A 27,550-nucleotide genomic window follows, 5' to 3' on the forward strand; every position below is an offset into this window, starting at 1 on the left:
TAGTCACAACCCTCCAATCCAAATGTACTCCCTCCACCAGAACTCTCTGCTTTCTGCAGGCAAGCCAATTCTGAATCCACCTGGTCAAACATTCCTGGTTCCCATGCCTTCTGACTTTATGAATAAGCCTACTGCGTGTAACTTTATCAAATGCATTACTAAAATCCATGTAGATCACATCCACTGTACTACCCTCATCTATATGCCTGGTCACCTCTTAAAAGAACTCCATCAGGCTTTTTAGACACGATCTGTCCTTCAGAAAGCCGTACTGACTGTCACTGATCAGACCATGATTCTTTAAATGCCAATAAATCCTATCTTTCTGAATCTTTTCCAACAGCTTTCCCACCACAGATGTAAGGCTCAATGGTCTATAATTATCGGGACTATCCCTACTACCCTTTTTGAACAAGGGGACAACATTCGCCTCCCTCCAATACTCCGGTACCATTCCCGTGGACAATGAGGAGATAATGATCTTCGCCAGAGGCTCAGCAATCTATTTCCTTGCCTCGGATGCAGAACTGGGAAGCGCAGATGGAGTTCAACACAGATGAAGAGGTTCATTTCTGCAGGTCAAATTTGAACAAAGAATATAATATTAATGGTAAGACTCTTGGCAGTGTGGAGGGTCAGAGAGATCTTGCGGTCCATGTCCATACGACACTCAAAGCTGCTGTGGAGGTTGGCAGTGTTGTTAGGAAGGGGTCTGGTGTGATGGCCTTCATCAACCGTGGGATTGAGTTCAAGAGCTGTGAGGTGATGTTGAAGCGATATTTCTCCTAACCTGTACATAAGTAATTGTACCCCAACACGGCAGGGCTGTGGGCTTAGTTGGACCCCACTTGGGAGTCCTGTGTTCAGTTCTGGTGTCCTCACTACAGGAAGGATGTGGATACTATAGAGAGTGTAGAGTAGATTTACAAGGATGTTGCTCTTGGATTGGAGAGCATGCTTTATGAGAATAGATTGAGTGAACTTAGCCTTTCCTTCTTGGAGCGACGGAGGATGAGAGGTGACCTGATAGGTGTAAGATGGTGAGAGGCTTTGACCATGTGGATAGCCAGAGGCATTTTCCAAGGCTTGAAGTGCCTAACACGTGGGGACGTAGTTTTAGCTGCTTAGAAGTCGGTACTGAGGGAATGTCAGGGGTAAGTTTCTTACACACAGAGTGGTGGGTGCATGGAATGCACTGCCGGCAGCGATGGAAGGTGGATACAACAGGATATTTTAATAGACTCTTCGATAGCGTCATGGAGGTTAGAAACACAGAGGGCTATATGATCGGGAAATCCGAGGCAGTCTCTAGAGTAGGTTACATGGTCGGTACAACATTGTGGGCTGAAGAGCCTGTAATGTGCTGTAGATTTCTGTGTTCTGTGTCAAAGACAGGCAGAGGGATTAGTTTAAATGAACAGGAGGACAGCATGAAAAGGTTGGGCCAAAAGGCCTGTGTTAGTGCCGTAAGTGACGGGTTCTGTCCCAACCATCGACTCTAATCCCCTCAGCAGATGCTGCCTGACATGATAACGTTCTTGAAAAGTTGCATTCAGTTCCGCTTAGCATTCTGTACAAAGGATGTTTTGTGCTGGAAGAGTGCAGAGGAGATTCATCATGATTGAGGGGGCTTCTGTTCATAAGTCCATAAGGCATAGGAACAGCATTAGGCCATTCAGCCCATTGAGTCAGCCACCTTTCCATCACGGCTGATCCCAGATCGCACTCAATTCCAGATATCTGACCTCCCCCCATATCCATTGATGCCCTGACCGATCAGGAAACGATCAACTTCCGCCTTGAATATACCCACACACTCGGCCTCCACCGCAGTCTGTGGCAGAGCATTCCACAGATCCAATACTCTTGGCTAATTAAAAAAATAAGCTGCTTACCTCCGTTTGAAAAGGTGGCCCCTCAACTTTGTGGCTGTGCCCCACCACAGGAAATACCTTCTCCCACCTTATCCAGTCCTTTCAACATTCGGTAGGTTTCAATGAGATGCCCCGCATTTTTCTGAGTTCCAGTGAGCACAGGGTCAAAGCTGCCAAGTGCTCCTCATATTTTAACCCCTTCATTCCCAAAATCATCTTTCTGAACTTCCTCTGGACTCTCTCCAATGACAACACATCCTGTCTGAGATGTGGGGCCCAACACTGTTGACAATACTCCAAGTGTGGCCTGACTAGAGTCTTATAAAGCCTCAGCATTATCTTGTTGCTGTTATATTCATGGGGTGAGATTGGACTGTGTTGATCTACAGGGGGATCTTGGAATCCGAGATCATAACTCCCAGATAGTGGTTCCATTGTCAGGCAGTTATGTTGCAGTTGTATAAATCTCTAGTTTATCCACATCTGGAGAATTGCATTTGAAGACAGGAATAATGCGGAGGTTTTGGATGGTGAGTGGAAGAGGCTTAACAGGATGCTGCCTGAATAAAGAGACACCGGACAATCTCGGGGAATTTTCTCCGGAGTGGCAGAGGCTGAGGGAGATCTGACAGACGTTTACAGGAATGTGAGAGACACAGACAGAGTGGACAGCCGGGATTTTTTCTCTAAGGTGGAAATGTCCAATGCCAGGACAAAGGGGGAACACATCCTCATTGGTCCTTTTTGCACTATTGAAGTATTTTGTGATTTAGTGTAATTTTGTTTTTTCTCTGCATAGCTGCTGTTGGAAAAAAAAACAATTAGAAAAGACAATGATGTTAAAAACTTGACTCAGAATGTTTAAAGAAGATTTGCGGTTCAAGTTTTGTTTTTCATTCCCAGAGTGGTGGGTGTCTGGAGTGAATATCGGGTGGTGGTGGAGGCAGATGTGATAGAGGCTATTGGATACCACGTGGATGAGAGGAGAATGGAGGGATGTGTTCCTTGTGTAGGCAGAAGGGATTGGTTTAGTAAGGCATGAAGTGACCAGTTCAATTGGTTCAGAACAACACAGTGAGCAGAAGGGCCTGTTCAAGGACAAGTACAGCAAGCAGAGCAGGTAAACTGGATAAAGTGATCCCACTCAGAGAACAGACTGTGACGTCAGTGGATATATGCCGTCATCACAGTTCTCTCACCAAAGATACTTCACTGCTGGATAAAATGAAGTTTGTGAAGTTTATAACCAATCGGGTGAATTGTACTGATCAGGCATCTCATCCTACTGAGGAAATTAAAATTGTTGTGAAAGCTGCAGAAAGGTATCTTGGTGTAACTGGTGTTATGTGGTAAGCTGTAAATGAAGCTCTGAGTTGTGGGGGTTTCTGCATCCCAGTCTACTTGTGAAGATATGTAATGGGATTGAAATATTGAAGTGAAATGCAAGAAGCCTGATTTTACATGGTCAACACTTTCAGCAGTTTATTTCTGATTTGTCAGATTCTTCCGATGTTATATCTGTTCAGGAAACCTGCACATTTTAAGTTTTATTCCTGTGCAGGATTATATTGTCGTTTGGCTTGACAGGTCAGTTGGTAGAGGGGTGGTGTTGTCAGTTTTATAAGGAAAGGGGCAGAGTATAGTGTTGCGAATGGGAATAAAATGCATCATGAACTTGTCGAAAATCTTGATTCAACAGGTATGTGTGTAATTTTCTTTTGAAAAATATTAGCTTTCTGAATCGTATTTGGAGGTTTGGCCATCCACTTTTCTCATGGAAAATGGTTGTAGTAGTTCCCATTCTAAAACCTGGATCTCCCCGTCTGATCCTCCTTGTAGGCCAATATCATTAAAGTCTCATTTATGTAAACTTGTAGAATGTATGGTAATTTAATGTTTGAATTATATTTTCGATAAAAGAGGTAAATTCACGTTTTATCAGAGGAGAATTTGGAACGGTAGAATAAGACCATAAGACAAAGGAGCAGAAGTCGGTCATTCAGCCCATCGACTCTGTTCTGCCAATTCATCATGAGCTGATCCATTCTCCCATTTAGTCCCACTCCCCCACCTTCTCACCATAACCGTTGATACCCTGGCTACTCAGATACCTAGCAATCTCTGCCTTAAATAGCATTGGAATCAGTTTGGGTTTGGAAGATCATAATAGGAAAGTACAGTTAAATAAAGATGTTGTAATAGCAATATTTTTGATATTGAAAAGGCAAATGATATTTATTGAAGGATGGACTTTTGATTAATTTTTGGAAATGCAAATGAGAGGGCTATTGTACAATTTTTTCTGATTGTTTCTATTTGTACGTCTTGTAAAGGTCTGGATGGGCAAGTATGACATTGAATTCATGTTTATATTTGGAAGATGGTATTAGTAAAGCCAGTTAAATATAGAAGTTGTAACAGCAGCATTTTTACTATTCAAAAGGCAGATGGTATTTATGGAAGGAAAGAATTTCTATGAAATTGTGGAAATGAGGATGGAGGGGCGATTATCTAACTTTGAGTTGTTTTAATTGAACGTTTTGTGTCAGGTATGCCACCCATATTATATTCAGTTATATTCAGGTTGTTATGAGATAGAGACTGGGATCCCACAGGCAGTATTTATTATTTTATATTGTTATGAATCCCGTAACTGGAGAACTTACCAGCAGAGATAGAGAGGTCCGTTGAAGTCTGATGTCACTATTTTCAAACGTTTTACTCGTAAAGGGACACAAAAGTAGGGTTAATACATACATTTAGATAGTGCACATTGTCAACATTCAATCTAAAGCGCGGGTATAGTAATCATCATCATTAAGAAGTGAGCTCTGCTGGTGTCTAGGGGTTAATAGATTGTCCGTTGGAAATATAAAAGTCACTCTGAAGGTCTGCAGGCCGCAGCCCTTTGAAAATCGCTGGGTTTTGCGTGGGGCGACCGAGAGAGAGAGATTGGGCGGGGGAGAAGAGAAAGAACTTGCCGAGTCTTGATGAATCTTCCGTGAAATCGGGGAAGCGTTGGTTCCCTCTCCCCGATGATAGTTAAAAGCGGTTTCCTGTGTGATTCCAGCCACAAATTCCAATCCCGGAATCTAACGCACGTGGCTTCCTTCAGAATGGCATCCCGCTACTGCGGGATCGCTCTCTCGTGTCTTCTGGGTGCGTCTAAGGTGCTGTCCCCCTGAGACTCTCCTTTATACTTCCTCACGGGAACGCAGGTGTCAATCAGGTTGGGATGATGCAATCTCTCTCTCAACCAGCCCACCTTGCCCGAGGGCTTTTCACGTGGTCTCCATGAGACAATAGTTGCTGGCATCTTATTCTGTATCCCTGGTGGGACGTGCAATTTTTCACGTTCCTCTCTCTCTCACTTCTTGGGTCTACTGACCCCCCCCCCCCCCCCCCAACGGGTGCTCTTGCGATTCTCACAAAGGAGGGGGCTGGGATCATAACAATATTATAATTAATAATATTTTTCTCTGAGACAGGTTTTTCATTGTGTAAATCACTATGTGCAGATGATGGAGGTTTATGGATTAGAGGTAGAAATTTCACTTTTACTGTGTATAGGATGCTTTAGCAATTAGTAAGGTCGAACAGTCGGCGACTAGATGGGATTTAAGCTTTCAGTAGCAAAAACACAAGTTATGTGCTTTACAAACAGGATTAATGGACCTGCACTTGATTGGAAATGATATGGTCAAACTCCTTAAAAGGTGTCAGTGGTAAGATTTCCAGGCATGTGGACGGATAATAAGCTGACATTGAAGCACCTGATCAGAAAATAATTGATAAATGTAAAGAAACATTAAATACTCTTCGTTATCCCTGTGAGTATTCTTGGGTGTGACATGAAAATATTTGATGACCAATCTCGTTTGTTTAATTGGATCTGTTCTTGATTATGTTTGTGGTTTATAGATCAGCTTCCTCTTCAACTTTATGATGTTTGGGTGTGATACATTTTGTGCTTTAAGATTGTGTTGTTGTTAAGTCAGGTCGTCCCCTGTTTCGGCTTTACTGGTTGAAATGGGACAATTGCCCTTACAGGGACAGAGGTTAAAGTTGACGTTAACAAATTGGATTTAACATCATGTGCTAAAGGGTGGTGGGGAACATCTCAAGAAGAATGCTTTTAGTTCTGGGTGGCTGGGTTCTTATCACGCTGGGAATATGGGTGTATTGGATGATACAATATGTCCCACTGTAGCTTTCTCAGTAACCCCACTTTGTTGTTTTTTCTAATGACTTTAGTTAATTTTAGGTTACACAATTGGATTCCGTTCTGCCTGAGAGTCTGTTGGTTCACGAGTGTATTAATGAAAGTTATTATCATACGGTCAGCATTTTTACAGATGGATTAAAACGTAATTTAACTGGGAATGTTGGTGCTCTGTTCTCATTTTTTGTGTGTGCCTGAGTGCAGGCAATGATAAGCAAATCACTTACCAGCCATTTGTGGGTCTATGAAGCAGAATTCTTTGCTTTGATTTTAGGGTTACTGTATGTGGAGGAAACTGGTCCTTGCAAACTTGTAATTTGTTCAGATTCTCTTTCGGTTTTGATGAGCCTTAAAACAGGACATTCTAGCAGTAGGTCAGATTAACTGTTGGAAACTCATCAAGCATTATTTCATATACAAAGTTCGGTTCATATGTCTGCACCTTATGGGCCCTGCACATCACACTGTTGAGGGAAATGATGGAGTTGACTGTTTAGCAACAAAACCTGTTAGCAGTTCAGCTGTGGATATAGACATTCCACTTCGCAAATCAGAAGCTAAGGGGATGGTAGGGTTAAGAATTCAGGACTTATGGCAAGATCTGAAGGAAAATTGCCATAAGGACTGATGCCTTTACAGAATACATAAACAAGTTGGGTTTTTGGAAGAAGGGCTTAAAACAGGAAGGGAAGGAATGGTATTGACACGACTTAGAATTGTCAACACTGTGCTTAATTATGCCTTGTATTTAATTAGAAAACTTCATTCTGTGTCACAGGACCATAGAACCCTAGAACACTACAGAACAGAACAGGCCCTTCAGCCCTTCATGTTGTGCCGACCCATATAATCCTTAAAAAAAGTACTAAACCCACACTACCCCATAACCCTCTAATTTTCTTTCATCCGTGTGTCTGTCCAAGAGGTTCTTAAATACCCCTAATGTTTTAGCCTCCACCACCAACCCTGGCAAGTCATTCCAGGCACTCACAACCCTCTGTGTAAAATAAAACTTACCCCTAATGTCTCCCCTAAACTTCCATCCCTTAATTTTGTACCTATGTCCTCTGGTGTTTGTTATTGGTGCCCTGGGGAACAGGTACTGACTATCCACCCTATCTATGCCTCTCATAATCTTCTAGACCTCTATCAAGTCCCCTCTCATTCCTCTACGTTTCAAAGAGAAAAGTCCCAGCTCTGCTAACCTTGCTTCATATGACTGTTGTGTACATTTTGTCATTATGAAACTTTTAAACACATACTATTTCAGTGTGAAGCAGATATGGGCGAAAAAAATCAAATGCAGTCTTCAGTACAATCTTTGAGGGGTTGATAGTTTTCAGACTAAAAACTTTATTAAGTTATAGGACTGACGTTAAATTAATTCACAGTATTGAACATGCAGAGGCATATAATAATGGAATCGTCCCAATTGTATCGGGACGTTACTCTGGGGATGACGACTTAACAGAGGTGGCTGATGGATGTGGGAACAGCAGGAGAGACGTGTCCCACCGAAGAAGTTCTCCAATGGCGGGGGTAGGAATCCGTCGCTGACAAGTCAAGTTAACGACTGTGTTAACTCTAAGGAAATGGCATATAAGGTAGCAAAGGTGAGTCGGATGTTGGATTATTGGGATGCTCTTAAAATCCAACAAAAGGCAACGAAAAAAGCCATAACAATGGTCAAGACGAAATATGAGGGCAAACTAGCCAATAATATAAATCAGGATACTAAAAGTTTAGTTTTCAGTTACATGAAGAGTGAAAGGGAGATGAGAGTTGATACTAGACCACTGGAAAATGATGCTGGTGAAGTAGTAATGGGGGACAAAGAAATGGCAGATGAACTTAATGAACAATCTTCACTGTCTTTTCCAGTCAGCACCACCCCCACTTGTCCCATTTAACCTGTTTCAGTTCGTGTGGACTGTAGCACCCGGGGGAGCTCAGGACCCTATTCTATTCTGTTGTTGGATGCGGTGAACGAGTTAAAATTAATGGATCGATAATTCTCATCTCATGATTATTTCACTCTCTGCATATTTACATTTACAGTGATCTTACTCCTGACGCCAGTCCCAGGACCCAACCCATTTACAGACCCAGAGCATAACGGGAGCAGATCCTCAGCCACTGGTTTTCATCCCCAGTCGCAAAGTAAGGATAAAGTTTCCCCGTGAATGTATTCCCAGTGAAGGTGTGGAGATGGGGCTTGGTTTCCGCGTTGTAAAATGAAACTGTCCCGGACTCGTAACTGAGATAAACTCCCACCCTCCCGGGGATGGGACCGGCAGCGAGACAGGACTCGGGGGAGGGGAGACCATGGGACATGTCACAATCCCGATGTAACACATCATAATTCCGCCCGATGACCCAGAATCCGGTGTCCGGACTCAGACTGACTCGTCTCTTCCTCTTCACAGACTCTGCGGCGACTCCCAGACCCCAGCCCCGATTCCCCGTCACCTCCACCTCCCAGTAATGTCTCCCCTATGTGAATCCCTCCGATCCCAGCATACATGCCCGATTTGTGAATCTCTTCCCGGTGTCAGGGAGATCTCTCCGGGTCCGGGTACATCTCACACTCTTCTGATCCTCAGACACCTCGATCCATGGATTCGCCGTTTCCACATCCAGGGTGACAGAGACTGGGAGGGGAAGCAGAGAATTAGAGAGTCCCCGGGCATTGTGGGGAGACTCAGGCAGCACTGCCCCAGAGATTGGGGGAACACTCGGGCAAAGCGTCCCCAGGACCAGTGGAAAGCCCGTGGGCCTTCGGCGCAGTCGGGTTGCCGACAGGCAACCTTTCCCACGGAAGCAGGTGGGCAACTAATATCTCTCCAATATCTTTCCGCTGGACGGAGAGCAGAGATTTACCGATCAAACAGACACAAAATGCTGTAGGAACCGAGTGGGTCAGGTAGCATGTGTGGAGAGAGATGGACAATCAACGTTTCAGATCGACATCTTCTCTGAAGAACAAAAATGAATAGGGGAGAGAGACAGCAGAAACGAGTGCGGGAAAGGAGTGGATTAAGATGGGAAGGGGGTGAGTGAATGGATTTAAACAAGAGGTCACAGAGGCTCTTCTAAACTTTTAGTATCCTGATTTATATTATTGGCCAGTTTGCCCTCATATTTCGTCTTGACCATTCTTATGGCTTTTTTTGTTGCCTTTTGTTGGATTTTAAGAGCATCCCAATAATCCAACATCCCACTCACCTTTGCTACCTTCTATGCAATTTCCTTAGGTTTAACACAATTAATACATGCCTTTTCCAGCTCAAACTGTAAATTGATTTAAAGTCAATCCCATAATTTAATAAAGTTTTTACCTGAAAACTATCTTCCCTCGCAAAGATTGTACTGAAGACTGCAGTTGATTTCTCTTCAGCCAGCCTTATATGCTTCATATTGAAATAGTATGTATTTCGACAGTTTCATAATGACAAAATGTACACGACACAGAATGAAATTTTCCAATTAGTTACAAGGCATAATTAAGCATAGTGTGGGCATTTCTAAGTCGAGTCAATATCATTCCTTCCCTTGTTTTAAGACCTTCTTCTATAAACACTGCAAGATTATGTATTCTGTAAAGGTGTCTGTCCTTATGTCCATTATCCTACGTCTTGCCAAAAGCCCCTAATTCTTAACAGTACCAACCCTTTAGCTTCTAATTTGCTAAGTGGAAGGTCTATATCCGCAGCTTAACATTTAACAGCTTTTGGTGCTAAACAGTCAACATCATCATTTCCCTCATCATTGTGATCTGCGGCCCATAATGTGCAGGCTTATAAATCAAACTTTAGATATGAAATACCGTTTGAGGAGTTTCCAACAGTCAATCTGACCTACTGCCAGAATGACCTGTATAAGAGTCATCAAAACCGAAACGTATTCTGAACAAATTATAAGGACTAATTTCCTTCACCCACTGTAAACCTATCATCAAATACACCCGTATTCCCAGTGTGGTAAGAACCCAGCCACACAAAACAAAAAACACTCTTCTTGTGATGTCCCCAACCATCCTCCAGCACACCTTTAACAGGATGATCATTTCATTGCCCTCTGAAATTAATCCAGAATGTTAACGTCAACTTGAACCTCCAGCAACACACACAAAATGCTGGTGGAACACAGCAGGCCAGGCAGCATCTGTAGGGAGAAGCACTGTCGACGTTTCAGGCCGAGTCCCTCCGTCAGGACAGGTATAGATGTTGCCTGGCCTGCTGCGTTCCAGCAGCATTTTGTGTGTGTTGCTTGAATTTCCAGCATCTGCAGATTTCCTCGAGTTTGAACTTGAACCTCTTGTTACTTTGAGGGCAATTGTTCCATTGCAATCAGTAAAGCCAAAACAGGAGACAACATTACTGCACCAGAACACAATCTTAAAGCCTGTATCACATACAAACATTGTTAATTTGAAGATGGATCCCATTCTCTATCTCATAGAAACACAAACATAACATGCTGACCGGTACTTGGACAGTCCATCCAAAAAAAAACTCAGAAAAATTATACAATGTCCCCCTCACTCCTAATTTAATCAAAAGTCCTTTCTTCCATATCATTTCCCTTTTCAGTATCAAGAAATACTGCTATTACAACATCTTTATTTAATTGTGCTTTCCAAATATCATCTTCCAATCCTAAAACTGAATCTAACGTCATTTTACCTTTTGAAATCCACTCTAATAAAACACTATATCAACACTCTTTCCAAAATATAACTCAAGTGCTTGATTACCAAACATTCAATCAGTTTACATAAATGAGACGTTCACGATTTTGGCCCATAACAAGAAGGATCAAATGGGGATCTACCAGGTTTTAGAATAGGTACGACTGCTGCCATTTTCCATGAAGAAAGTAGATGCACAATTCAAACATTTAATATTTTCACTAAAGAGAATTATATACAATTACAATTTCAAACATCTCTTTCCCGGGGACACCTGACCTGCATTATTAATAGACTTCTTCAATTTATACAAATAAATCTCTCCATCAGTGATACTGTCATTGCTACAGCTGACTTCGAGCATATCAGGGTATTCACTGAAAAACATATCCCTACATTGTTTAACTTCTTCACTTAAATTATCCTGATTATGAATCTCAGCAAATGACCCAGCCAGTAACACAAACTTCCCTGTTTCAGTAACAATCATTTTGCCCTCATTAAACAACACTGGAATATTATGATCCCCACAAACCCCCCCCCCCATTTTCAAAATCATATCCCAAACATCTCCAAGTTTAATATCCCTTCCATTATTATCTCCATATAATCTCCAGTAAATCACCTCCTTCCTCACCACGGCCTTTGCCCTTTTATTGTTAATAATGTCACTCGGAGACTGATGCACCATCAGATAAAAACTCACATTTCTCCCGATTTGCTTCCTGTCCCGTTATAAATCCAAATCCAAACTCATAAAGCCTGGAATGCTGATTGACGTTCACATAAACTAATCACCCTCTGAGTTCCCATTTGAGCGACAGGCACTGCAGCCAATGACAGCAGGGGTCAGTGTTACGTTTGAGCTGCGATAGGCTGGAGGAAATCGGCCCATGCTCAGCCAATCCTCTTCCGCTCCATCGCCATGGCGGAGATCAGCGAGTCGCTTCTGTCGGTGTCGCCGGCCTCGGCGCCTACAAGGACGGGTGTGATTCCCCTTCGCGCCTCGGTGGGTCTGTTTCGGTGGCGTCTGTGGTGGCTGACAAAACATGCTTCGACAGGGAGCGAGCGAGGTCCAATGACTACAACTCCCAGAAGGCCCCACTGATGACGTTGTGGTGTTGTTCAGGGGTAAGGTATCAAAGCAAAATGGAGGAAAATGTAATGCATTACGTTTTCTGTACTGTGTCGTGCCTTCAATAAAAAATTAAACGAAAAGAGAGATTCCAGCGAGAAACAGATAGAACAAAGAACAATACAGCACAGTACAGGCCCTTCGGCCCACAATGTTGTGCCGACCCTTAAACTCTGCCTCCGTAACTAAACTTCCTCCATATACCTGTCTAGTAGACTCTTAAACTTCACTCGTGTATCTGCCTCCACCACTGACTCGGGCAGTTCATTCCACGCACCAACCACTCTCTGAGTATAAAATCTTCCTCTAATATCCCCCTCGAACTTCCCTCCCCTTACCTTAAAACCATGTCCTCTTGTATTGAGCAGTGGTGCCCTGGGGAAGAGGCGCTGGCTGTCCACTCTATCTATTCCCCTTAATATCTTGTATACCTCTATCATGTGTCCTCTCATCCTCCTTCTTTTCCGAGAGTAAAGCCCGAGCTCCCTTCATATCTGATCATAATCCATACTGTCAAAACCAGACAGAATTCTGGTAAATCTCGTCTGTACCCTTTCCAATGCTTCCACATCCTTCTTATAGTGAGGTGACCAGAACTGGACAGAGTACTCCAAGTGTGGCCCAACCAGAGTTTTACAGAGCTGCATTATTACATCGCGACTCTTAAACTCTATCCCTCGACTTAGGAAAGCTAACACCCCATAAGCTTTCTTAACTACTCTGTCTACCTGTGAGGCATCTGGACATGTAGCCCCAGATCCCTCTGCTCCTCCACACTTCCAAGTATCCTACCATTTACTTTGTACTCTGCCTTGAAATTTGTCCTTCCAAAGTGTACCACCTCACACTTCTCCAGGTTGAACTCTATCTGCCACTTCTCAGCCCTCTCCTGCATCCTATCAATGCCTCTCCGCAATCTTTGACATTCCTTAGCACTATCCACAACACCACCAACCTTTGTGTCTTCTGCAAACTTGGCAACCCATCCTTCTACCCCCACATCCAGGTCGTTAATAAAACTCACGAAAAATAGGGATCCCAGAATTGATCCTGGTGGGACACCACTAGTCACAATCCGAATGTACACCGTCCAGCACAACTCTCTGCTTTCTGCAGGCAAGCCAATTCTGAATCCACCTGGTCAAACATCCCTGGATCCCATGCCTTCTGACTTCTGTATAAGCCTGCCATGTGGAACCTTATCAAATGCATTACTAAAATCCATGTAGATCACATCCACTGCACAACCCTCATCTATATGGCTGGTCACCTCCTAAAAGAACTCCATCAGGCTTTTTAGACACGATCTGCCCTTCAGAAAGCCATGCTGACTGTCACTGATCAGACCATGATTCTTTAAATGCCAATAGATCCTATCTTTGTGAATCTTTTCCAACAGCTTTCCCACCACAGATGGAAGGCTCAATGGTCTATAATTATCGGGACTATCCCTACTACCCTTTTTGTACAAGGGGACAACATTTGCCTCCCTCCAGTCCTCCGGTACCATTCCCGTGGACAATAAGGACATAATGATCCTAGCCAGAGGCTCAGCAATCTATCTCCTCACCTCGGATGCAGAACCGGAAAGTGGCAGAGGGAGTTCAACACAGCTGAAGAAGTTCATTTCTGCAGGTCAAATTTGAACACAGAATATAATATTAATGGTAAGACTCTTGGCAGTGTGGAGAGTCAGAGAGATCTTGGGGTCCACGTCCATACGACACTCAAAGCTTCTCTGGAGGTTGGCAGTGTTGTTAGGAAGGGGTCTGGTGTGATGGCCTTCATCAACCGTGGGATTGAGTTCAAGAGCTATGAGGTGATGTTGAAGCGATATTTCTCCTAACCTGTACATAAGTAATTGTACCCCGACACGGCAGGGCTGTGGACTTCGTTGGACCCCACTTGGGAGTCCTGTGTTCAGTTCTGGTGGCCTCACTACAGGAAAGATGTGGATACTATACAGAGTGTAGAGTAGATTTACAAGGATGTTGCTCTTGGATTGGAGAGCATGCCTTATGAGAATAGATTGAGTGAAATTAGCCTTTCCTTCTTGTAGTGACGGAGGATGAGAGGTGACCTGATAGAGGTGTATAAGATGATGAGAGGCTTTGACCATGTGGATAACCAGAGGCATTTTCCCAGAGACTCTTAGATAGGTTCATGGAGCTTAGAAACACAGAGGGTTATACGATCAGGAAATCCTAGGCAGTCTCTAGAGTAGGTTACAACATTGTGGGCTGAAGAGCCTGTAATGTGCTGTAGATTTCTGTGTTCTGTGTCAAAGACAGGCAGAGGGATTAGTTTAAATGGACAGGAGGACAGCATGAAAAGGTTGGGCCGAAAGGCCTGTGTTAGTGCCGTAAGTGACGGGTTCTGTCCCAACCATCAGATGCTATTCCCCTCAACAGATGCTGCCTGACTTGACAACGTTCTTGAAAAGTTGCATTCAGTTCCACTTAGCATTCTGTACAGAGGATGTTTTGTGCTGGAAGAGTGCAGAGGAGATTCATCATGATTGAGGGGGCTTCTGTTCATAAGTCCATAAGGCATAGGAACAGAATTAGGCCATTCAGCCCATTGAGTCAGACACCTTTCCTTCATGGCTGATCCCAGATCGCACTCAATTCCAGATATCTGACCTCCCCCCATATCCATTGATGCCCTGACCGATCAGGAAACGATCAACTTCCGCCTTGAATATACCCACACACTCAACCTCCACCGCAGTCTGTGGCAGAGCACTCAACAGATCCAATACACCTTGGCTAATAAAAAAATAACCTGCTTACCTCTGTTTGAAAAGGTGGCCCCTCTGCTTTGTGGCTGTGCCCCACCACAGGAAATACCTTCTCCACAACCACCTTATCCAGGCCTTTCAACATTCGGTAGGTTTCAATGAGATGCCCCGCATTTTTCTGAGTTCCAGTGAGCACAGGGTCAAAGCTGCCAAGTGCTCCTCATATTTTAACCCCTTCATTCCCAAAATCTTCTTTCTGAACTCTCTCCAATGACAACACAACCTGTCTGAGATTTGGGGCCCAACAGTGTCAACAATACTCCAAGTGTGGCCTGACTAGTGTCTTTTAAAGCCTCAGCATTATATCTTTGCTGTTATATTCATGGGGTGAGATTGGACTGTGTTGATCTGCAGGGGGATCTTGGAATCCATTTTCATAACTCCCAGATAGTGGTTCCATTGTCAGGCAGTAATGTTGCAGTTGTATAAATCTCTAGTTTAACCACATCTGGAGAATTGCATTTGAAGACAGGAATAATGCGGAGGTTTTGGATGGTGAGTGGAAGAGGCTTAACAGGATGCTACCTGAATAAAGAGACACCGGACAATCTCGGGTAATTTCCTCCGGAGTGGCAGAGGCTGAGGGAGGTCTGACAGACGTTTACAGGAATGTGAGAGACACAGACAGAGTGGAGAGCCGGGATTTTTTCTCTAAGGAGGAAATGTCCAATGCCAGTGGGCATGCACTTCAGGGGAAAGGGGTAACACGTCCTCATTGGACCTTTTTGCACTATTGAAGTATTTTGTAATTTAGTGCATTTTGTATCTTTTCTATGCATAGCTGCTGTTGAAAAAAAATAATTGAAAAGGCAATGATGTTAGAAACCTGACTCAGAATGTTTAAAGGAGATTTGCGTTTCAAGTTTGGTTTTTCATTCCCATAGTGGTGGGTGTCTGGAGTGAATATCGGGTGGTGGTGGAGGCGAAAGAGGCTATTAGATACCACCTGGATGTGAGGCGATTGGAGGGATGTGTTCCTTGTGTAGGCAGAAGGGATTGGTTTAGTAAGGCATGAAGTGACCAGTTCAATTGGTTCAGAACAACACGGTGAGCAGAAGGGCCTGTTCAAGGACAAGTACAGCAAGCAGAGCAGGTAAACTGGATAAAGTGATCCCACTCAGAGAACAGACTGTGACGTCAGTGGATAGATAGATAGATACTTTATTCATCCCCAAGGGGAAATTCAACATTTTTCCAGTGTCCCATACACTTATTGTAGCAAAACTAATTACATAGTATTTAACTCAGTACAAATATGATATGCATCTAAAATCACCCTCCCAAAAAGCATTAATAAATAGCTTTTAAAAAGTTCTTAAATAGTTTACTGAAGTGCATTGAGTGGTATCTTAAGCTCAGTCCTAACCCCGGCACTTTAACATGTCTTGCCCCTGGTAGTTGAATTGTAGAGCCGAAAGGCGTTGGGGAGTAATGATCTCTTCATCCTGTCTGAGGAGCATTGCATTGACAGCAACCTGCCGCTGAAGCTGCTTCTCCATCTCTGGATGGTGCTGTGCAGAGGATGTTCAGGGTTTTCCATGATTGACCGTAGCCTACTCAGCGTCCTCCGCTCAGCCACCGATGTCATACTCTCCAGTTCTGTGCCCATGACAGAACCCGCCTTCCTTACCAGCTTATTAAGACGTGAGGCGTCCCTCTTCTTAATGCTGCCTCCCCAGCACGCCACCACAAAGAAGAGGGCGCTCTCCACAACTGACCGATAGAACATCTTCAGCATCTCACTACAAACATTGAATGACGCCAGCCTTCTGAGGAAGTACAGTCGACTCTGCGCTTTCCTGCACAGGGCATCTGTGCTGGCAGTCCAGTCTAGCTTCTCGTCTAACTGCACTCCCAGATACTTGTAGGTCTTAACCTGCTCCACACATTCTCCATTAATAATCACTGGCTCCATATGAGGCCTAGGTCTCCTAAAGTCCAGCACCATCTCCTTGGTCTTCGTGAAATTGAGACACAGGTAGTTTGAGCTGCACCATATCACAAAGTCCTGTATCAGTTTCCTATACTCTTCCTCCTGACCATTCCTGACACACCCCACTATGGCCGTATCATCAGCGAACTTCTGCACATGGCAGGACTCCGAGTTATATTGGAAGTCTGATGTGTACAGGGTGAACAGGAGCGGAGAGAGCACGGTCCCCTGCGGCGTTCCTGTGCTGCTGACCACCGTGTCAGACCTACAGTCTACCAACCGCACATACTGAGGTCTGTCTGTCAAGGATATATGCCAGCATCACAGTTCTCTCACCAAAGGCACTTCACTGCTGGATAAAATGAAGTTTGTGATGTTTATAACCGATGAGATGAATTGTCCTGCTCAGACATCTCATCCTGCTGGAGAAATTAAGATTATTGTGAAAGCTGCAGAAAGGTATCTTGGTGTAACTGGTGTTCTGTGGGAAGCTGTAAATGAAGCTCTGAGTTGTGGGGGTTTCTGCATCCCAGTCTACTTGTGAAGATATGTAATGGGATTGAAATATTGAAGTGAAATGCAAGAAGCCTGATTTTACATGGTCAGCACTTTCAGCAGTTTATTTCTGATTTGTCAGATTCTTCCGATGTTATATCTGTTCAGGAAACCTGCACATTTTAAGTTTTATTCTTGTGCAGGATTATATTGTCGTTTGGCTTGACAGGTCAGTTGGTAGAGGGGTGGTGTTGTCAGTTTTATAAGGAAAGGGGCAGAGTATAGAGTTGTGAATGGGAATCAAATGTATCATGAACTTGTAGAAAATCTTGATTCAACAGATATATGTAATTTTCTTTTGTGAAAATATTAACTTTATAAATTGTATTTGGAGGTTTGGCCATCTACTTTTCTCATGGAAAATGGTTGTAGTAGTTTCCATTCAAAAACCTGGATCTCCCCGTCTGATCCACCTTGTAGGCCAATATCATTAAAGTCTCATTTATGTAAACTTGTGGAATGTATGGTAATCGAGTGTTTGAATTATATTTTCGATAAAAGAGGTAATTTCACGTTTTATCAGAGGCAATTTGGAACGGTAGAATAAGGCCATAAGATAAAGGAGCAGAAGTCGGTCATTCGGCCCATCGAGTCAGCTCTGCCATTTTATCATGAGCTGATCCATTCTCCCATTTAGTCCCACTCCCCCACCTTCTCACCATAACCGTTGATACCCTGGCTACTCAGAAACCTAGCAATCTCTGCCTTAAATAACATTGGAATCAGTTTGGGTTTGGAAGATCATATTAGGAAAGTAAGGTTAAATAAAGATGTTGTAATAGCAATATTTTTGATATTGAAAAGGCAAATAATATTTCTTGAAGGATGGACGATTAATTTTTGGAAATGCAATTGAGAGGGCTATTGTACAATTTTTTTCTGATTGTTTCTATTTGTACGTCTTGTAAAGGTCTGGGTGGGCAAGTATGACATTGAATTCATTTTTATGTTTGGAAGATGGTATTAGTAAAGTCAGTTAAATATAGATGTTGTAACAGCAGTATTTTTACTATTCAAAAGGCAGATGGTATTTATGGAAGGAAAGAAATTTTATGAAATTGTGGAAATGTGGATGGAGGGGCGATTATCTAACTTTGAATTGTTTTAATTGAATGTTTTGTGTCAGGTATGGGTGGGAAAGTTATATTCAGGTTGTTATGAGATAAAGACTGTGATCCCACAGGCAGTATTTATTATTTTATATGATAATTAATATTTTTTTTCTGAGATAGGTTTTTCATTGTGTAAATCCCTATATGCAGATGATGGAGGTTTATGGATTAGAGGTAGAAATTTCAATTTTACTGTATATAGGATGCTTTAGCAATTAGTAAGGTCGAACAGTCGGCAAATAGATGGGACAAGTTATGTGTTTTACAGACAGGATTAATGAACCTGCACTTGATTGGAAATGATTGGAACTGATATGGTCAAACTCCTTGTCAGAAACACACTGAGTCTCAGCAATTTGCAGAACGGTAAACTTTATTTTTCGAGTCTGCAGAGTCGGACCCAACCAGCTCCTGCTAGATTGAGTGCCGAATTACACTTTACACAGTTTTTTATACCCTACATTCTTCTTTAATCTCATTACAAAATTACAAATGTGATTACCCCTTTGGCCCACTTATCAGCCTCAGCGCATTAACACCGTTATTGTTCAACCGTTAAGCATGTCTTCCCGTTACCCGTATCGCTTCTTTAATCAGCAAGCTATTGTTTCATCCTGATTTTGCAAATTGGTTTATACGTTGCCCTGCAAGTTGCTTTGCACGTTCTTTCTGTGTCAGCACATTCTAAATGGACTCCTTAAGAATCATTTCTCTCAATCCACCCTTTTTCTTTTTAGAATGTGCTATCAGTTGGGCTTTTGCCACGGGTTTACATAGGCTTCTTCCTCTAGCTCTATTTCCCTTTGTAGGAGTACCTGAACAGGATCAGCCGGGGCCCCTGGTTGCATGACTTGTCTTGCCACCCGAGCTACTAGCTCCCGCAAGCAGGGGATCAGACATGGTAGCAGAAGGAGGACCATCAATCCCCCTCCTATAACCCCTAAAGCGGTTCGCCACCAGCCTCCTTTCAACCATCCGTCCAGCCAGTCCCAATACCCCAGCGGCTTCAAGGTCTGTACCGGCACGTGGGCCAGTTTCCTTATTTTATCTGATATTTTTTTGAACCACCTTTCCGTTGTCATCTATCTTTAAGCAGCAGTTGGTTAGATTAAACTTTCCACATACTCCTCCTTTTTGTTGTAGTCATAACATTTCTCGTTTACATGCGAGTGTGATACAAAGGACCCTGGAAAAACCGTCATGCCCACCCTTACCGTCGTCCTGCACTTATCACATCCCCCTTCAGCGCTTCTCAACAATAGCAGTATATACATTACAGTCCCAAAGTTCATTCTGTCCGTCTTTTGAGCTTTAGCACCATCGGGTCTTCTCCCTGGACGCAAGTCCATTCTGCACCTTCTTCGGGCTTTACGGGTCCCTTGATTCTCGCGGCGTGGGTCCACCCTTTTTCTTTTGTCCTTACTGCGGCTTCGGTGGTCAGTAGCACCTGGAATGGGCCTTCCCACTGCGGCTGTAACTTCTCTGGCTTCCAAGTCTTAATCAGGACCCAGTCACCGGGCTGAGTTCGGTGGAGTGCGAAGTCCAGAGGTGGGGTTTGTGCGAGTAACCCCTTCCTGCGCAATTCTGGAAAAGAACGAGACAGTGCCTGTAAATAGTCCCTTACAAAGACATCTCCCCCTTGCAGGGAAGGATAGCCCTCCACCTTGTTCCAATATGGAAGGCCAAACAACATTTCATAAGGGGATACTCCTATATCTTTTCGAGGAGCCGTGCGGATTCTTAGTAGGGCCAGGGGTAGACACTTGGTCCAGGGTAGCTTGGTTTCCATCATCAGTTTTGTCAATTGCGTCTTCAAAGTGCTGTTCATCCTCTCAACTCTTTCTGAGCTCTGAGGGTGCCAGGGGGTGTGCAGCTTCCACTGGATTCCTAAGGCGTCACAGATTAGCTGGTGTGTTTTTGAGGCAAAGTGTGTTCCCCTATCTGAATCAATAGACCCCATTATTCCATATCTCGGGACTATATTTTCTAATAGGATCCGTGCCACTGTAGGGGCGTCCGCTTTAGTGGTTGGGAATGCTTCCACCCACCGAGTGAAGTGATCCACAATTACTAACAGGTACTTCCATCTCTGAACTTGTGGTAGTTCCGTAAAGTCTATTTGGATCCGATGGGACGGTCGGTCGGCTAGTGTTTGTCCCCCCTTATGGGTGGCACGCATCATTTTCTTGTTTACCTTTTGGCAGGTGTAACAGCCCCACACCTCCTGTTGAGCTAGTGTGAATATCCCTTTACAGACATAGTCCCTTAGGATAGTGTCGCACATAGCTTGCACTCCCCAATGGCTTTGTTGGTGTAGTTGTTGCAGTATATGACGAGTTACTTCCTTATTCAGTACTTGCCGTCCGTCGGGGGTCTTCCACTCGCCTTCTGATGTTTGTCGGGCTCCCCTGTTGATTCCATGTATAAGAACTGTGCCGGGTTACAACTATTGTTCCTTTCAAAGCTTACATCATCCCCGACCATCAGAATGGTTTCGTATTTCAGTATGCGAGAGTCCGTCAACCACCGCTGAGCTTTTTGGGCTAAGAGGGTGCTAACGGAGTGCTGGGTATACACCGTCATTCTTCCCCCAAAGGTTAATTTCCGTGCTTCTTCTACTAGTACGGCTGCTGCCGCTACGGCTTGTATGCACTTCGGCCATCCCCGGGATACCGGGTCCTAACATTTTTGATAAAAAGGCCACAGGTTGCCGCTTTCCTCCTTTTTCTTGGGTTAGTACTCCTAACGCAGTTCCTTCATTGTTTGTTGCATACAGCTGAAAGGGCTTTTCCAGTGCTGGCAGTGTTAATACCGGGGCCCGAATTAGTTGCCCTTTTATTTTCCTGAACTTCTGTTCTTCTTCTTCGGTCCAGCTGATTATTCCCCGGTCTTCCTTTGCCAATTTGTCGTACATAAACTTCACCAGGGGGGTATAATTCTCTATCCAAATCCGGCAATAGCCCACTAAGCCCAGAAATTGTCTTATTTCCTTCTTTGTCCTGGGAAGCGGTATTTTAGTTATTCCCGCTATTCTTTCTGGGGTTATTTGGCGGTGCCCTTTACTGACTCTGTGTCCGAGATATGTTATTTCCTTCTCGACAAATTGCAGTTTCTTCTTGGACACCCGCAATCCTTTTTCTCCTAGGTAATTCAGGAGTCTTGTAGTATCGTCTCGCACTACCTCCTCTGCTGGTCCCGATAGTAGTAGGTCATCGACATACTGTAATAGTTGGTTCTTTTCGGTACAATGGAATCCAGCCAATACTTGCTCCAGTACCTGTTCGAATAGGTTTGGGGACTCCGTGAACCCTTGGGGCAAGACGGTCCACCGGAGTTGCTTCTTCCGCCCAGTGAATGGATTTTCCCATTCAAATGCGAACATATCTCGGCTACCTTCCTCCAACGGGCAACTCCAAAAGGCATCTTTTAGATCTATCACACTGAACCATTCATGTTCAGGAGGTATTTTGCTCATTAATGTATAGGGGTTAGGCACTACCGGGTATCGTGTTTGGACTACCGCATTTAAGCCTCTCAGATCTTGAACCATTCGATACGTGCCGTCGGGCTTTCGGACCGGTAGGATGGGGGTATTAAAGGGTGACATACATTCTTCCAGGAGTCCATCTGATACTAATGTCTCAATTACAGGTTGTAATCCCCTCCTCCCTTCCATGGCAATGGGATATCGCCGTCTTCTCTCTTCTGCTTGTTTGTCCCACTGTGGGTCGTTTACTGGAAATTTCCGGTCCCCCGGTAACTCATTCGGCTGTTCCCTTCCCCAAATTGATATTGCAGCTTGTCGTATCATTTGCCTCTCTTGTGCAGAAAATAGCGTTCCCATAATCGCATGCATTTCTTCCCAAGTGTAAACATTAGGTCCTAAGAATTGATCCAACTGTTCTGCCAGTCCCATTGGATCTTCTAATAAAGTTTTCATATCTTTCTTAAATCCTCGTACTTCGGTACTTGTCAGAGGGACGTTTACAAATCCTGTTCCTCCCCGTTGTCCTCCCATTGGAACCTCTCGAAGGGGACACAGCTGTACCTCTTCCTTTTTTAATTCGTCTTTCTTTTTCTTATCTGCTCTTGTCACACTCCTTGTTTCGATCCTTGTTTTTGCTTTTTCCCTAACATCCCTCTCCGGGTCTATTTCTTCTGTTTTTTCACTTTCTTCACGTCCTCCCTCTGCTCCCGCAAGGGGCGCAGAAGGCTGGACATAGGGAGGGGGTAAATGATCGAGTGGGTCCCACTTCCGCTCCCCTTTAATGCCCAATTTAAAACTCTTTGTTGTTACTCCTGGCCAGGGAGCCCAACAAAAAGCATAAGCAATTTCTTCCGGTTTTACACTTGGTTTTGAATTAACGTAAATGTTTAAGGCTTGTCGTACCCAATCCTCCTCAGACCCAAGCCGCGGCCACCAGACCGCAGGTTTTTCTATCGGCTGTTTCGACCAAATTAAACAGTACTGTATCATTCATTTTTTTTTTCTTTTGTTTCCCTTTTAGTCTTCCACATCCCCAATTCTCAAACATTCTACCGAGGGGGCTATCAGGAGGAACCCCCGGGTATGGTCCCGGTCTTCTCCGTCTCCTCTTTCTTTTTAGAGCCACCCCCTCCCATCTTATTCCGCTCTTACTTAATCAGGAGGACCCCCGGGTAGCGATCCCGGTCTTCTCCGTCCTTACTTATTCCCGCACCGTTCTACTATAATAGTAGGCACTTACCCGGTGCGTCCTGGGGACTTCCAGTACCAGGTACTGTCCCCTTCTCCCCGTTTACCGCTCTGCGCTGTCCGGATATCACTCGCTCAAGCCGCGTTGGAGCGACGAGCAAGGAGTCAGGGACCGCCAAACTCGGCGGGGTGCACCGTCTCCGATGTCCTTCCTCGTGTCCACCGCGGCCGGAGTGTGGATCCCGGACGAGCCCCCACGTTGTCAGAAACACACTGAGTCTCAGCAATTTGCAGAACGGTAAACTTTATTTTTCGAGTCTGCAGAGTCGGACCCAACCAGCTCCTGCTAGATTGAGTGCCGAATTACACTTTACACAGTTTTTTATACCCTACATTCTTCTTTAATCTCATTACAAAATTACAAATGTGATTACCCCTTTGGCCCACTTATCAGCCTCAGCGCATTAACACCGTTATTGTTCAACCGTTAAGCATGTCTTCCCGTTACCCGTATCGCTTCTTTAATCAGCAAGCTATTGTTTCATCCTGATTTTGCAAATTGGTTTATACGTTGCCCTGCAAGTTGCTTTGCACGTTCTTTCTGTGTCAGCACATTCTAAATGGACTCCTTAAGAATCATTTCTCTCACTCCTTAAAAGGTGTCAGTGGTGAGATTTCCAGGCATGTGGACGGATAATAAGCTGACATGGAAGTACCGGATCAGAAAATAATTGATAAATGTAAAGAAACATTAAATATTCTCAGTTATCCCTGCGGGTATTCTAGGGTGTTACATGAAAGTATTTGTTGACCAATCTCGTTTGTTTAATTGGATCTGTTCTTGATTATAGTTGTGGTTTATAGATCAGCTTCATCTTCAACTTTATTATGTTTGGGTGTGATGCAAGCACAGGCTTTGAGATTGTGTTGTGGTGCAGTAAATTTATCCCCTGTTTTGGCTTTACTGCATTGGTCAGGCCTAATCTGGAGTATTGTGTGTAGTTTTTGTTACTGGCCTGAAGGAAAGTTATCAACAACATTGAAAGAGTGCAGAGAAAAATTACAGTACGTTTGCTGGGACTTGAGGACTCGAGCTTTAGGAAAAGTTGAGGACTTTATTGCCTTTAGTGTTGGAAAATGAAGGGGGATTTTGCAGATTTATACAAAATTTTCAGTGTTGTTGACAGGGTAAATGCAGACAGGATTTTTCCTCTGAGTTTGGGTGAGATGGGAACTGGAGATCGCAGTTTAAGGGTGAAAGGTGAAATATTTATGAGGAACCTGAGTGGGAATTCCTTCACTCTGAGGGTGTTGAGGGTGTGGGAAGAGCTGTCAGTGGAAGTTATGGATTTCATTGCAGAAAAGTTTGGATCAGTACATGGACGGGAGGGGTATTGAGGGCCATGGTGCAGCTGCGGTTATTGGACTCGGCAGAATAACAATTCGGTACGGACTAAATGGGAAAAAGGGTTTGTTTGTGATGCACCATCAATAACTCATTCTAAGACGTAAAGGCGCGATATCAGCTTTTATTGACTGGAAGAAGGAACAAGCAGTGAGTGACCACCATACTACATCCTGGTGACTGAGAGGCCGGGCCCAGGCTCTGATCGCCTTTATACAGGGGTCTGTGGGAGGAGCCACAGGAGCAGTCAGCAGGGGGCGTGTCCAGACAGCCACACGTAGTTCACCACAGTTTGCTTGTCATAGTGCTCTCTGACTCCGAATAAAGTGTCGATGAAGGGGAATTGGTTGCGGCTGTTGTCGGGAAGCAAACGATGTGCTTTCAGGATTTCCTGCTGGGGAAAGAAGTGAATTGATACAGGACATCCATGGTCAAAGTGTGGCGATCAGAGCCAAGGATTGTAAAGTTGTTGAAAACAAACACAGACACCCCCCACACACACACTCTCACTCACACACACTCTCTCTCTCTCTCTCACACACACACACACACACACACACACACACACACACACACACACACACACACACACACACACACACACACACACACACACACACACACACACTCCCTTCAACTTCACATTGGCGTTCACACCACTTCCCAAAAATATCTCATTCCTCCTCTTTGGCTCAAACTCTCCCCACTGTCCTGCCCCCATCTTCACCCCTTCCCACTTTTGCCACCTCTGCTTCCCCGTTCTCTCACTGTATCTTTCTCTCCATCTCTTGTCTCCCACTCCCTCATACTTTCCCTTCCTGCTCTCACCTCACCAATTTCCCTCTCTTCCACACACTATCTCTCTCTCCTCTCTTCATCCGTTACCTTCCCACTGACACACTCTTGTCCTCCCTACCCTACCCACTCACTCACTCACTCCCCTTCTTCTGTCCCTTATTGTCTCTTTCTCCCTTTCTACACAAAGCTTCCCCTGCCTCTCACCCTCACCCCAATTCCTCCTTTACTGCAGCTCGTTTTCCGGGCCATCTCCCGTCCCCACATCCCCCACCCCGCACTGTGATAACGGTTGACTCGCACAGTGAATTGTCTGATGTTGCGCAATTCTTCGTTTTAAGGACAGTGACAATGTTTTCTCGGAATACGAAGGCTTGTGGTTTCCGGGAGAGGCCAGTTTGTTCCCTTTTTATGTGCTACAGAATAGGTGGGGGAAGGGAGTGTGGAGGAGAGAGAGAGAGAGAGAGAGAGAGAGAGAGACTAAATATGTATAAGCCTCAATCTCTTTCTCACTGTCCTCCTCCCTTCATCTGTTCTCAGCCACACCACCCCACTCTTTCCTCCACACATTCCACCCTAATCTTCCCCCTTTTCTGTCGCTTGTTTCCCGGCCACCCTCCCGTCCCCACATCCCCCACCCCGCACTGTGATAACGGTTGACTCACACAGTGAATTATAGATGTTCTGCAATTCTTCATAGTTTGGAAAGCACCAATGTTCTCTCAGAGCTAAAGGCTTGTGGTTTCCGGGAGAGGCCAGTTTGTTCCCTTTCCGTGCGCTGCAGAATAGGCGGTGGAGGGGATGTGGAGTGGACGGGAGAGCCATGTGTTCTCAGTAGCTGCACGGTCACGACAAAGACCAATCGCCGTCTGCGAGCTGGTCTCTGACACAGAACGACACAGACACACAAAGAGACGGACAGACACATACGATTTTGCATATAAACACACAGAGATTCAGACATACAAAAATACTTTAAAATGAATGCAGTTTGCATTTTTGTCGTTTTAAGATGGAGGCAGCTATTTTGTGAACTGTTTGAAATGATTCTTGCTCTGGGATAATCTAGTGTGCTTGTGGGGATGTCAGCAGGTTGGGGGTTCACATGGAAATGGGTCTGCACATTGATTTGCGGATGTGCGGAGGTTTCAGGGTATGTTGGTGAATATGGATTTTGGAGTGTCGGTGAATTTGGGGGTGCACACTGCTTTGGGCATTTCAGGGTGCACAGTGATTTTGGAGTATTTAGGACTGCGCACAGATTTGAGTCTCTCAGCGGATTTGGGGTTGCACACGGATTTGAGGATTGTGCTGACTTAGAAAAGTTTTGGCGAATATTGGGTGCACAGGGATTTGCGCAGGCATAGGGGTTTGTCAGTGAATATGGGGTTGTTGGTGGATTTGTGGGCACCCACTGACTACGGGGTGAGGATGGGTTTGGGGAGGAGCGTAGATTTAAGGGGATGTCAACTAGAATATGGGGACTATGCATGTGGACGTGTGTTTGAAATTTAAACTTTGTTCTTGCTTCTTTTCAGGAGGAGGCAGCTTTTTTTGTGAACACAGTTCTTAAATATTCTCTCTCTCTCTTCGGCTGTCACTCAGAATCCAGCTCCAGCCTCTTAAAGTGACACTCGGAGTTAAGGAAACAGGAGCTGGTAACAGGTGTGTCGGTTGCTTTGGGGTGCACACTGACTGGAGGGTAGAAGGTGGGTTTTTCGGTGAGCACAGATTTGTGGGTGCACACCGATTTGCAGATATGTGAAGAGTGGGTGTGTTTGCGGATTCGGGGGTGCACTCTGACTGGAGGGTTGAATGTGGTTTTTTTCGGTGAGCACAGATTTGTGGGTGCACACCGATTTGCAGATATGTGAAGAGTGGGTGTGTTGGCGGATTCGGGGGTGAACACTGACTTGGGGGAACCGGTGGATTTCGAGGTGTTACAAATCTCATGGTTTTTCCCTTTATACGGACTTCAATAATAAATGCAATATGAAATTTGACCTCTGTTTTTGATTTTTTTTAATGGAGACAGCCATTCCCTGAAATGATTCTTGCACTTAATGTGTATGTGGGGCTGTGTGTAGATTTGGGGCTGTGACGAGACTCAAGGCAAATTTACACTGGCAGCATATTCAATTGATCCCAACCTTTGTTGAGACAGTTGACTCCCACATATGGTCTAAATATGAATTCAATAATGTAATCACAATCTCTCACCGTGGGCATTGCGCCGGTCAGACGTTATCAGGTGATGAGCCGTTGAAATATCCGGTCACCTTGGGGCTTCAGTTCATTAATAAAGCCGCGTCCTGAGCACACGGCAGAGGCGGCCGCAGTGTCTCCGGTCCGGG

The 27,550-nt window shown here is 44.5% G+C and overlaps 1 protein-coding gene across 3 annotated transcripts in view; it reads left to right on the top strand.

Moving 5' to 3' along the window:
* Positions 1-27,199, top strand: part of LOC132385977 (zinc-binding protein A33-like) — a 51,512-nt gene extending 24,313 nt beyond the window's left edge. The window contains exons 7-10 of one of the 3 annotated variants that reach the window (XM_059958208.1): positions 344-610; positions 8,155-8,256; positions 13,321-13,588; positions 26,735-27,199. The gene's annotated coding sequence lies outside the window, so the exon portion shown is untranslated. The remainder of the gene's footprint in view (positions 1-343; positions 611-8,154; positions 8,257-13,320; positions 13,589-26,734) is intronic. The other 2 variants (XM_059958210.1, XM_059958209.1) reach the window with 2 other exon arrangements.
* The last annotated feature ends 351 nt before the right edge of the window (positions 27,200-27,550 follow it).

Source organism: Hypanus sabinus (assembly GCF_030144855.1).
Source record: "Hypanus sabinus isolate sHypSab1 chromosome X2 unlocalized genomic scaffold, sHypSab1.hap1 SUPER_X2_unloc_8, whole genome shotgun sequence".
NCBI classification, from domain to species: Eukaryota; Metazoa; Chordata; class Chondrichthyes; order Myliobatiformes; family Dasyatidae; genus Hypanus; species Hypanus sabinus.